The sequence below is a fragment of the Dysidea avara genome, chromosome 13, assembly GCF_963678975.1.
Source record: "Dysidea avara chromosome 13, odDysAvar1.4, whole genome shotgun sequence".
In the NCBI taxonomy this organism is placed as follows: Eukaryota; Metazoa; Porifera; class Demospongiae; order Dictyoceratida; family Dysideidae; genus Dysidea; species Dysidea avara.
In genome coordinates, this window is record NC_089284.1 from 10,001 (window position 1) to 22,982 (window position 12,982).

Here is a 12,982-nt window from a genome sequence, read left to right on the forward strand (position 1 = left end):
TTTCCAACTAACAGTATTTCTATCACCAAAACATGTTTCGGTAGTGAACTTGATACACCGTTGGACTTTTGATCGACTTTTCCAACGACCAATCTTTTTGTCACCGAAACATGTTTCAGTAGTGAACTGGTTATATCGTTGGACCTTTCACCAACTTTTCCAACGAACAATCTTTTGGTCACCGAAACAAGTTTTGGTAGTGAACTGGTTATATCGTTGGACTTTTCACCGACTTTTCCAACGAACAATCTTTTGGTCACCGAAACAAGTTTTGGTAGTGAACTGGTTATATCGTTGGACTTTTCACCGACTTTTCCAACGAACAATCTTTTGGTCACCGAAACAAGTTTTGGTAGTGAACTGGATATATCATTGGACTTTTGAGCAACTTTTCCAACGACCACTCTTTTGGTCACCGAAACATGTTTCGGTAGTGAACTGGTTATAACGTTGGACTTTTCACCAACTTTTCCAACTAACAGTATTTCTATCACCAAAACATGTTTCACTAGTGAACTGGTTATATCGTTGGACTTTTGAGCAACTTTTCCAACGACCAATCTATTGGTCACCGAAACAAGTTTTGGTAGTGAACTGGTTATATCGTTGGACTTTTCACCAACTTTTCCAACGACCAATCTCTCGGTCACCAAAACATGTTTCGGTGGTGAACTTGATACACCGTTGGACTTTTGATCGACTTTTCCAACGACCAATCTTTTGGTCACCGAAACATGTTTCACTAGTGAACAGGTTATATCGTTGGACTTTTGAGCAACTTTTCCAACGACCAATCTTTTGGTCACCGAAACAAGTTTTGGTAGCGAACTGGTTATATCATTGGACTTTTCACCAACTTTTCCAAAGACCAATCTTTCGGTCACCGAAACATCTTTCGGTCACCGAAACATCTTTCGGTCACCGAAACATGTTTCGGTAGTGAACTTGATACACCGTTGGACTTTTGATCGACTTTTCCAACGACCAATCTTTCGGTCACCGAAACATGTTTCGGCAGCGAACTTGATACACTGTTGAACTTTTGACCAACTTTTCCAACAAACAATCTTTTGGTCACCGAAACAAGTTTTGGTAGTGAACTGGATATATCGTTGGACTTTTCACCAACTTTTCCAACGACAAGTCTTTCGGTCACCGAAATATATCTCGGTAGTAAAAGTTGATGTTTTCCAACCACAAATGTTCTGGGAGCAAAGTTAAGCTCTCGTAGCAATTTTCCAATGACAAATGTTTCGGGAGGAAACTTGATATATTGTTGGACTTTTGACAAGAAATTTTCAACCAACATTTCCGTCACAACATTGAAGAGTCGTTTGACTTTTGACTCATTTTTTCCAACGACAATTTTTTGGTCACCAAAATTTTTTTTTTTTAATAAACAGTGATCACACCCTCAAGGTGTGTTAAAGTGGTAGGGGCATGCATGTACATGTGTCATACCAAAAATGGTGTAGATTGATAATTGCAAACAAAAGCTACTGTAAGGAAAACGTAATGTTACGATCACCAGGTTGTCCCAAGTTAACATGTCACAGGGTGCATTTCGCTTACATAGGGGAAGAGTAGGACAGGCGGTGTTGGCAACAATTTTTTTTTGTTGATGTACCAACACATTCTGGGCATGTTCCTGGTGCGACTGGACTACTTTTTACCCAACTGTGGGGAAAAGCACTTGTTTGGGGAAAAGGTTATCGTCTGTAGGGAAAACCTTGAATTGGCTGGGCATACTGCTGCCGGTCCTGTCCAGCGTGGCTTGGCACGGAGATGGTACTCCTGCTGAGAGCTGCTGTTGGGTACTGTCCGGTAGCGATTGACTGGCCAATTAATCCTACTTCATGTTGGATTAAGAAAATTCACTGTTGGAGGGAAGTTGTATCAATTCTATCTGGAAATTCTGGGGAGAAGTTGATTGTCAACTGTTCACTGTGGTGAAAGCCCAGTGAGGTTGATAAACTGTGATGTTGGTGTGTCAGTGAAGGATGCTGCTCGCCACCCACAGAGGTATGGTTGCTGTGCCAGAGCCTCACCATCCAAATAACTTTGATCGCAGAAAAAGGTTACAGGTTAAGCAGATGCGATCATTTCAAAAGGCATGATTGGTGGAGTTTCCATGACTAACTTATTGTGCTACTTTTGGTACTGTATTTTGCTTTCACTGCCGAGAAGCACAATCTAAACAACTCCTTACATTTAGTAAATGCCTTGAGAGTGCTTTCATAACAACTGGTTTTAACAACTGGAAAAAGGCAAAAGAAAAGTTTAAGGATCACGAAAAAAGCCATTGCCCCCAGGAAGCTACCTTGAAATTAAAAGTATCCAGGGGACCATCAGTTATTGCAGTAGCAAATTCTGGCTATGCTCAAACCCAAGAATACAGAAGGGCAATGTTTCTTAAACAACTCAGTTCACTTCAGTTAATTTTACACCAAGGTTTGCCTATCAGAGGCCATGTTGATGTTACCAGAAATCTCTACCAATTGATGAAGTGTAGATGTGAAGATGTACCACAGTTCAGCCGATGGTTAGAGAATAAGGAATACCAATCTCCAGAAGTTGTGAATGAACTAATAAAATTAATTGCTAAAGAAGTGTTTCATGATTTAGTCTCTGATATAAACTCTGTTATGTTTTTTCACTGATTGCTGATGAAACAAGGGAAATGAGTGGGAAGGAACAGCTGGCTATTACTATAAGGTGGGTCAATGATAAGTATGAAATATTTGAAGACTTAATTGGGCTTGCAGCTGTGGATAAGACAGATGCTGCTTATCTTGTATCTATAATTAAACTTGCAATGGAATCTTGTGGAATTAAATTGGAGAAGTGTCGTGGGCAAGCTTATGATGGAGCTGCAAACATGGCTGGTCATTTAAATGGAGTTGCAGTACAAATAAAATGGGATGAACCAAGGGCACTATTAATTTGTGCATTGCTTAGCACATTCAGTTAACCTTTGCCTACAAGAGTCAGCTAAACAGTCAAGACCAATTAGTGATGCTGTAAATGAACTGTATAATTTTATTCAGCTTTCACCAAAACAGCTTGCACTTTTTAACACTCTTAAGGGTGAGCTGGCTCCTGGCAATTCTACTGTTAAACCTCTTTGTTCTACCAGATGGACTGTTCACACCCCTGCTATTAATGCTGTTATTAAGAACTATAATGTTTTACTGCAAGAAATAGAAACCATTCAGGATGTGTTTTCAGGTGAAGCATCCACTACGGCAGCAGGTCTCTTCTCTCTGATGAAAAAATTTAGAACTTATTTTGGATTAAAGCTAGCTTACTTGATTTTTGTATCTGTAGAACAGCTTGCTACTACACTGCAAGCAAAGAATGTTACTGCACAGATATGCTTGGAATCTGGACTTGCAGCGAAAACTTTTTATCAAGGCATAAAACCAATGACTATTTTAACATGTTGTTCAAAGCTGCTATAGCCGACTAAGAGAATATCACAGACAAACCTGTATTGCCAAGACAAAAAGACTTCCCAGGAGAATAGATGATGGTAGTTCAGGTCACAGTTTTACATGTCCAGAAGACTATCATAGATCCCAGTATTTTGAAGCAATTGACATCATACCAAGTGAACTACATCGCAGGTTTTACCAAAGGGATATCACAATTCTTAAAGAAATAGAAAACTTATTGATTAATTCTATAAACAAGGACATTGCTTTACCATCTACACAGCTAAGGGAGCTATACAAGGATGACATTAACTTTAGTTCCTTAGAAGCTCAGCTTTACATGCTGCCAGATTTTTTAAAAACATGCAACGATTCAAATGAAACTAAAATTAAAAAGGTAACATCCATAAACACGATGTGCGATTTAATGAACAACTCATCATTTGGAAAATCAATGTTTACTGAAATTCACAAACTGCTGACTATTTATCTCACAGTCTGAATGACATCAGCTACAGCTGAGCGATCTTTTTCTGCATTAAGAAGAGTGAAAGATTACACACAAACAACAATGACCCAGCAACGCTTGAATCATGTAATTTTAACACACACCCACAAGCAGCAAACTGATGAACTTAACATTGTCAATGCAGCTGAAAGTTTTATATCTGTAAGTCCTACTCATATTGCCTTCTTCGGACATTATAAGTAACACTTTAAGATCAATTTTGTATTGTACTTGTATACAATTAATAGTCTCAGAATACTTCCAGAGTCAATTTCAGTGCATTGATTTAAAACATTTTTCTTGGGGGGGGGGGGCATGCCCCCAGACCCCCTTAGTAGGCATGCTTCGCATGCACTGTATACATCCTAATGCACTGCAGACTGCTGTATCAAGCCAGCCCCCCCACCATTAATTTTGCAGCTACGCCCCTGGTTGGGAGCCTGGCCATGTGGTACTATTGTTCTACTTGGTGAACTTTTTGGAGCTGAATCCAATTCACAAGTATATGCACTGTTGTACACATTCTTTTTGAAGAACAACAGGGCTACTAAGGGCATAAGTAAGTAAGGCATGTATGTGAACTCATATAATTACAAAAAAATTGAAAGTGTGACAATCATGTTCAATTGCAGAATATGTGTACTATGATGATGTATGCCTCCTGAAAAAGTAAGTAATGAATCCAGTACGTGTTAACAAGATAGAAACAGTCAGCAGACCAGCATCACCCAAAGTAGTGATAGACAAGCTTCACTTCAAGGGACACACTGATGCTTGGTACAAAGAACACTGTTATCCATACAAGTTTAAAGATTTGAATGAGGTCCATGACATTTGTGTGATTAAGTATGTATGATGCTTTATTGTGTAAAGTTATGCTCAGTGTAATAGTGAAGGCCACAGAGATATATTCCTCTTTATGCAACTATTAACCAGAGACTAACTTTAATACAGTACGATGATAGAAACTGTATTATCTGTATATGTGACTATATAGGCCTGTGAAAATAGGGCAAGCGAGCACATGATTTTTGCCTATTTTTCAAACTTTCATTATCACTTGTATCTTTGTACCATTATGCTATGGCAATGCAATTTTGCACTGAGTAAGCATTTAATTGGCTTTATGATGCAAGTTACACAATGCAAATATTCTGTTTCAGTACCGAGATATGACCTGTAAAGTGATGGGGTGAAGTTTGTGCCCACATGCCCTGTTTTTGCAGGCCCATGGCCAGTTACATAATAGGATTCACAAAGGTTTGGGATTTTCTGGCCAAAAATATCACCCCGAAACCACCTTCTTCGCATCTTGGCAGTATCGGTGAGGTACAATAAGCAAGCCCAAAAGCGTCTTTAAAAATACTTCTGATAAATTACTATGAAATTTAATTTTCTACTGACTGACTAACTGCCTGCCTGCCTGGTGTCTTCACTACAAGCATAAACAACTGCTAGGACTAAAGGGCTAATTTTTCTCTGTTAGATGTCACCTCTGCCTGACTGGTGCCCTTTGGCCAATTTACAATATGTAGCACCAATAGTTTTGTCGACTATCGTGCGTATAATGACAACCGTCCATATTTTCTGTAGTGAGTGGAGAGGTGTTTATCATGCTGTTCTTCATCTGTAATGCTGTGTAACTGGTTGAACACGGTTGAATACGGAGAATGTTGGCACTTTCATTTTAGAATTATTTATTTATTTATTATTATCCTCTTGGTAATCGGCATTCGCCATTCTTCCTTACCAGAGGTAAAACATATAAAATGCATGTAGTACACAAACAGATACAAAACAAAACAAAAGTACGTACTATACACAAGATTACAAGTTCCAAGATTGAGAATATTTAAAATTTGCGGTGACCGCTTAGTAAATACAGGTAGTACGCTACTCGCTTGCAAACATCACTGACCTGGTGATCCCATTGTAAACACTTGTCAAAATTATGATAGCAGGGAAACGCGTTGAGATGCTAACTAATTGTATGGTAAGTCTGGTGCCATTCTTCCTTTTGATGTGGTTATGTTTGGGTTCACCAGCCATAATTATATAATAGAAAAAGCAAACAAACAAGTAGAAGGAAAATTTAAGAAGATTTGGATTAAAAAGTAGTGAAACAAGGGAATAGCTAAAAAGTAGTGAAACAAGGGAGGTTGCCTATACCTGCAGATATACCAGTGAACATTTAATCCCTAATTCAATCATGGTTATGAACTGAAGTTTAGGGGCTAAATGTGTACCAGTATACTAGGTATATCTGCAGGTATAGGCAACCTCCCTTGTTTCGCTACTTTTAGCTATTCCTTATAGCTTGTTTCACTACTTATATTGATCCGTAATCCAACTTTTAAATTTCTAATTGTTCCTTTTACTTGTTACAATTAATATCATTCATGGCATTGACATGGCCACACTAAATTCAAACTGACTGGCAGGAAAGATCTTTAACAAATATCATTATTTTACTCTATCAATATCTGAATGGTCTTCTACAATGGCTAACAAGTATGCTTACTATTTTACTTTCCCAAAATTTAAAGCCCTCCAGGATTAGGTTGTTATTCTAAGCTGGCAGATACCATTCAGAAAGTTGAATGCTGCTAACACGTACACTAAACACACTGTACACAATGCAAATGGGAGCCTTCAGATGCTGTACTATTTAGAGTTTATCACAAGAAGCATCAAAATTTACTGGTAAAGTTTCCTGCAAAGTTTGGGCATGCATGTAAACCCCTACCTACATGAACTTCCTGTGGACTTCACCTGAAGATTAAGCTTCTTGCTTGGGATGCAGTGAAACCGCATTAATAGGGCCACCTATGGGCTCCATTATAAATGACCTCATTAATGAGGTGGCCCTATTACTGAAACCCTCTTAATGTGGCAATAAAGCAAAGTGAAAGTGGCCTTATTATTCACACACCAATACCTGGCTAGTTGCTACACAAATTTACAATTGGCATAATACACTATAGAGATTTGTGACGGTGAAAGTTTGTAGAATATTCCAATTATTCCATGAAGCATAATCATGAACTATATTGCCAGGATAACAGGTATAGCTATTGGTAGCTAAATTAACAGTTAGAATCAGCTACATTTGCACCAATACTTTGACTGGCTGCTTAGCTGACCCCTTTATTGAGGCAAAATTTTACCAGTTTTTAGTCCTGCAGTATATAACCACTGCCCTTATTTATAAGGTGACCCTGTTAAAAGAAATTTGCTGTGTATGATGCCATTCACACACATAACACTGTAAGCTAACACGTTAGATCACAAAAGTGATGAAGTTTTGTGACTTAACATGTCAAGCATTTTAATTTTAGATGGAAATGTATCTGATATCTAATTGGTGAATAAAGTAACAGATAATTTACTCAACTTTTATATTAAACTTGCCATTTACAGTGTCATAACAGGGGAACAAGTGATTTGGTTGATATGGATGCACAAGCACGAAAGCCTCAGGCCCACACTGGCTCAGCCTCAGAACTGTTCTCATAACTGCAACAACTAATTGAGCCTTAGCAACACTCTCTTATTATTTTACAATTGAGAAGCATGCACACACACATTAAATCACCCGCATGCATACATAAACGCACAATATAATACAATACACAGTGTTCTTGTATATACTAAAATATCACACATGCATAGCAGGAAGTTACAACTGATATGTTCCACTTGGGTGCCTCACTTGCAAGAGTGGGAACCACAGGCATGCTTCACAAATGTATTTATATTGGGTTATGCAAATTTTGGTCGTGGATAACCTACATAAGAACAATGACAAAGTGTTATTGAGGCTAAATAAAGGTGTATTGATATGAGAATACAGAAAGTTTCTGTCATGGGTGTGCAATTTAGCACTGAGACCCAGAACACAAGCTCACAATGATAAGCAGGCCTTCAACTAGAAAATGATGTCAGGGGAGCAAAAGGAGATTTCAGGGGAAAGGGGGCAATGGTATATAGATCTGTGTCTACATTTTATACATGCATGGAATCTAGGGGATCTGCGGGCATGCCAACTAGTGATACCACCATTTTAGTATCATGATTGATACTAAATCCACTATTCACAGTTAACAATACTAATCATAGCTGGTGCTACATGGTGTACTCAGCATTCCTGCAGGAAGTCTTTAAAAGTAGTACCAAACTAGCCACTATCATCCTTATTTGCAATAACAGTTATTGTAACACATGCTTTGAGGATATGTTGCGGTGTTCACACCTCTCTGCAGGGGTAATTTATGGCTAAGCAGGTTCCCCTTGTTACAAATTAAATGGAAGTTGAAATGTGTAAGTGTCTTTTAATACTCTTAAATACAACATGCATTCTGATTACTACCACAATATTATTGGCAATTACTTGAAACAGCACAGCAACACAATGGAAGCTCTCTATAATGACATTTTGGTCCCAGCTGATTTTGAAATAATATGAGGTCGTTCTCATTATGAAGGAAGAAATAGGGTCCACAGAAACTAAGAGGTTAAAGGTGTACAGTGCTCTTGAATACGGAGTGTGTAATAATCTGTAGTTTTAAAGTGGCAGTGTGCACCTTGGTAATCAATAAGTGGCATCACTTATACTCTGGTTGCAGTCATCCATCAGCTGAAAATCACTTGCAAACTTCATCATAACAAAGAACCTACACAGAAAATCAAATCTAATGAATCAGTCCTACACAGAAAATTATCATCAGTGCAGAGATCCCAGTGCCTTTTACAGGAATGGTCATTGACTAAATAAAATTAGTGTCTGCGTGTCATCCTGCCACAGATAGTAAATGAAAACTTAAGTGCCCTCCAGTAGCTAAATATGGTCCTGCCTCCCTGCCACTACACTGACTAGATCAAGATGTCCTGCCCACTTCAAAATCTTGAATATTGTAGTTTAAATAATGTTTAAAAATACCTTTAAACCTAGTTAATGTTGAAAATGATGGCAGCACCAGACACTCCACCATAGAGTGGGACAGCAAATAGGATAGATGGGGCACTCAACGGCATCCCCCTGTCCCCCCTCAAACTTGTGAAGCGGGTGAAAGAAGGCCTATTTGTAGAGACGGCAGAACTTCATCCAAATTACCTTGAGTCAGTGGACTTCAACTTCGGGTGATCAACCCACAGGATCACACAAGCGACCTCTGGAAGTCTTCGACATTGAGGACTGGATCCAGTGCTTCGGCATATACATGGCCATAATATCTCGCTTTAAACCAAAATGCATTGCTGACTTGATAGGCTACCAAAGCCTCATAATTGGGGCTTCTCAGCTCTGCCATGAGAGCCAATGGATCCTGTATGACCGCCGCTTCCGCCTCAAAGCATCTGCTTTCCGCACCAAACAGTGGTCAGTAATTGACATCACCATCTGGAACACAACGTTCCCGGATAGGGCAATTAGAAGGTACCAGGCACAGGGCCTCAACATTCACCCAACTCCCCTCAATCACTCTCAGCGATCACTTCGCCAAAACCAGCTCCCTCCCCAAAAAATGGCAATCTGCTTAGACTGGAATGATAGCCCCAATGGGTGCATTCGGATGGCTTGCCGCTATGAACACGTATGTTACAGATGTGTCCATAGTCCCAAGGAGCAAGATAGGCAGCATAAGGCATCCCGATGTCCAGCTACCCAGCGAGTAAGCAAGCAAACCAAAAGACCACAACCCCTGATGCCATAAAGTACTCAACTTAATAATGATTGTTTTGCTGGAACTACTCTGCTTGCTTGCATAGTACATCACTTTATGTAACTATTGTGTTTGTTTCATGGTTTCTTATTAAATTTGAGCATCAATTTAAATATGCGTAAAAGAGCAGGAATGTTGCCACATTGGCATGAGAACGTTATATATCCAGATTTAATTAGTACAAATGTGCATGCCTACATACAAATGGTAGCTACCTATAGGTATATATATCTAATCCAAAACAGCCAAGCTGTAAAAAAAGAGTGCGGCCCTGAGAAAGGCTATGGTGAAAAAAGATGTGAAATCCAAGGTGGCGGCCAAGAAATGGCTGTGATGGTAGGTTAATGGTAAAAATTTTAATAACGACAATTCAAGTGAATTTTGTGCCAAGACCAAGCGGCACCAAATTCACTGAATTGTTGTTATTAAAATTTTTACCATTAACCTACCATCACAGCCATTTCTTGGCCGCCACTTTGGATTTCACATCTTTTTTCACCATAGCCTTTCTCAGGGCCGCACTCTTTTTTTACAGCTTGGCTGTTTTGGATTAGATTCCACTTCTTTTTGCATTTGTATGGCCGGCTTTAGGGTTTTTAGCCTGTCATTTTTTTCTTTACTACAGGAAGAAGAAAAGATGAAGCAGGGTGATTTCTTTGTAGCTGACCTCTCTGCAAGGTGATCCTTCTAGCTGATCCCTCTACCGGATGACTTGTTTGTAGCTGAACTCTCTACAGGGTGATTTGTTTGTAGCTGAACTCTCTACAAGGTAATTTCTTCTAGCTGATCTTTCTACAGGGTGATTTGTTTGTAGCTGAATTCTCTACAGGGCGATTTGTTTGCAGCTAAACTGCTGAACTCTCTACAATGTAACTTCTTCTAGCTAAACTCTCTACGGGTGGCTTGTTTCTAGCTGATCTCTCTACAGGGTGACTTGTTTGTAGCTGAACTCTCTACAAGGTAACTTCTTCTAGCTGACCTTTCTACAGGGTGATTTGTTTGTAGCTGAATTCTCTACAGGACAATTTGTTTGCAGCTGAACTTTCTACATGGTAGTTTCTTTGTAGCTGAACTCTCTACAATGTAACTTCTTCTAGCTGAACTCTCTTCAGGATGACTTGTTTCTAGCTGATCTCTCTACAGGGTGACTTGTTTGTAGCTGAACTCTCTACAGGGTGATTTGTTTGTAGCTGAACTCTCTACATGGTGACTTGTTTGTAGCTGACCTTTCTACAGGGTGATTTGTTTGTAGCTGAATTCTCTACAGGGCAATTTGTTTGCAGCTGAATTCTCTACATGGTAGTTTCTTTGTAGCTGAACTCTCTACAATGTAACTTCTTCTAGCTGAACTCTCTTCAGGATGACTTGTTTCTAGCTGATCTCTCTACAGGGTGACTTGTTTGTAGCTGAACTCTCTACAGGGTGATTTGTTTGTAGCTGAACTCTCTACAGGGTGATTTGTTTGTAGCTGAACTCTCTACATGGTGACTTGTTTGTAGCTGAACTCTCTACAATGTAACTTCTTCTAGCTGAACTCTCTACAGGGTGACTTGTTTCTAGCTGAGATCTCTACAGGGTGACTTGTTTGTAGCTGAACTCTCTACAGGGTGATTTGTTTGTAGCTGAACTCTCTACAAGGTAACTTCTTCTAGCTGAACTCTCTACAGGATGACTTGTTTCTAGCTGATCTCTCTACAGGGTGACTTGTTTGTAGCTGAACTCTCTACAGGGTGATTTGTTTGTAGCTGAACTCTCTACAAGGTAACTTCTTCTAGCTGAACTCTCTACATGGTGATTTGTTTGTAGCTGAACTCTCTACAATGTAACTTCTTCTAGCTGAACTCTCTATGGGTGGCTTGTTTCTAGCTGATCTCTCTACAAGGTGACTTGTTTCTAGCTGAACTCTCTACGGGGTGATTTGTTTGTAGCTGAACTCTCTACAAGGTAACTTCTTCTAGCTGAACTCTCTACAGGATGACTTGTTTCTAGCTGATCTCTCTACAGGGTGACTTGTTTGTAGCTGAACTCTCTACAGGGTGATTTGTTTGTAGCTGAACTCTCTACAAGGTAACTTCTTCTAACTGAACTCTCTACAGGATGACTTGTTTCTAGCTGATCTCTCTACAGGGTGACTTGTTTGTAGCTGAACTCTCTACAGGGTGATTTGTTTGTAGCTGAACTCTCTACAAGGTAACTTCTTCTAGCTGACCTTTCTACAGGGTGATTTGTTTGTAGCTGAATTCTCTACAGGGAAATTTGTTTGCAGCTGAACTCTCTACATGGTAGCTTCTTTGTAGCTGAACTCTCTACAATGTAACTTCTTCTAGCTGAACTCTCGACGGGTAGCTTGTTTCTAGCTGATCTCTCTACAGGGTGACTTGTTTGTAGCTGAACTCTCTACAGGGTGATTTGTTTGTAGCTGAACTCTCTACAAAGTAACTTCTTCTAGCTGACCTCTTTCTACAGGGTAATTTGTTTGTAGCTGAATTCTCTACAGGGCGATTTGTTTGCAGCTGAACTCTCTATATGGTAGTTTCTTTGTAGCTGAACTCTCTACAAGGTAATGTCTTCTAGCTGATCTTTCTACAGGGTGATTTGTTTGTAGCTGAATTCTCTACAGTGTGATTTATTTGCAGCTGAACTCTCTACATGGTAGTTTCTTTGTAGCTGAACTCTCTACAACGTAACTTCTTCTAGTTGAACTCTCTACAGGATGACTTGTTTCTAGCTGATCTCTCTACAGGGTTACTTGTTTGTAGCTGAACTTTCTACAGGGTGATTTGTTTGTAGCTGAATTCTCTACAGGGCGATTTGTTTGCAGCTGAACTCTCTACATGGTAGTTTCTTTGTAGCTGAACTCTCTACAATGTAACTTCTTCTAGCTGAACTCTCTACAGGATGACTTGTTTCTAGCTGATCTCTCTACAGGGTGACTTGTTTGTAGTTGAACTCTCTACAGGGTGATTTGTTTGTAGCTGAACTCTCTACAAGGTAACTTCTTCTAGCTGATCTTTCTACAGGGTGATTTGTTTGTAGCTGTATTCTCTACAGGCAATTTGTTTGCAGCTGAACTTTCTACATGGTAGTTTCTTTGTAGCCGAACTCTCTACAGTGTAACTTATTCTAGCTGAACTTTCTACGGGTGGCTTGTTTCTAGCTGATCTCTCTACAGAGTGTCTTGTTTCTAGCTGAACTCTCTACAGGGTGATTTGTTTGTAGCTGAACTCTCTACAAGGTAACTTCTTCTAACTGAACTCTCTACAGGATGACTTGTTTCTAGCTGATCTCTCTACAGGGTGACTTGTTTGTAGCTGAACTCT